Here is a 955-nt window from a genome sequence, read left to right as displayed (position 1 = left end):
TCCGAGGTCGTTCCCGCTGCACAGATTCATGCGCCAGGGCCTCCTGCAGATAATTCACTTTGGTTTATTGCGCTATCTCTAATAGCACGCGAGATATCACCAGATATATATTGGATTTTCCCCTGACCCTGAGTGTCCAGCCCCATGAGACGGTGGTTTTCTCGGCCCCTGGTGGACCGAGGTCGTTCCCGCTGCACAGATGCATGCGCCAGGGCCTCTTGCAGATAATTCACTTTGGTTTATTGCGCTGTATCTAATAGCACTCGAGATATCACCAGATATATATTGGATTTTCCCCTGACCCTGAGTGTCCGGCCCCATTAGACTGTGGTTTTCTCGGCCCCTGGTGGTCCGAGGTCGTTCCCGCTGCCCAGATCCATGCGCGAGGGCCTCGTGCAGATAATTCACTTTGGTTTATTGCGCTATCTCTAATAGCACCCGAGATATCACCAGATATATATTGGATTTTTCCCTGACCCTGAGTGTCCGGCCCCATGAGACTGCTGTTTTCTCGGCTCCTGGCGGTCCGAGGTCGTTCCCGCTGCACACATTCATGCGCCAGGGCCTCCTGCAGATAATTCACTTTGGTTTATTGCGCTATCTCTAATAGCACCCGAGATATCACCAGATATATATTGGATTTTGCCCTGACCCTGAGTGTCCGGCCCCATGAGACTGTGGTTTTCTCGGCCCCTGATGGTCCGAGGTCGTTCCCAGTGCACAGATTCATGCGCCAGAGCCTCCTACAGACAATGCACTTTGATTTATTGCGCTATCTGTAATAGCACCCGGGATATCACCACATATATATTGGTTTTTTCCCTGACCCTGAGTGGCCGGCCCCATGAGACGGTGGTCTTCTCGGCCCCTGGTGGTCCGAGGTCGTTCCCGCTGCCCAGATTCATGCGCCACGGCCTCCTACAGACAATGCACTTTGATTTATTGCGCTATCTGT

The sequence above is a fragment of the Nomia melanderi genome, unplaced genomic scaffold (assembly GCF_051020985.1).
Source record: "Nomia melanderi isolate GNS246 unplaced genomic scaffold, iyNomMela1 scaffold0014, whole genome shotgun sequence".
Lineage (NCBI taxonomy): Eukaryota > Metazoa > Arthropoda > Insecta > Hymenoptera > Halictidae > Nomia > Nomia melanderi.
The sequence above is the reverse complement of the archived record's forward strand: the minus strand, read 5'-3'. Positions refer to the sequence as shown.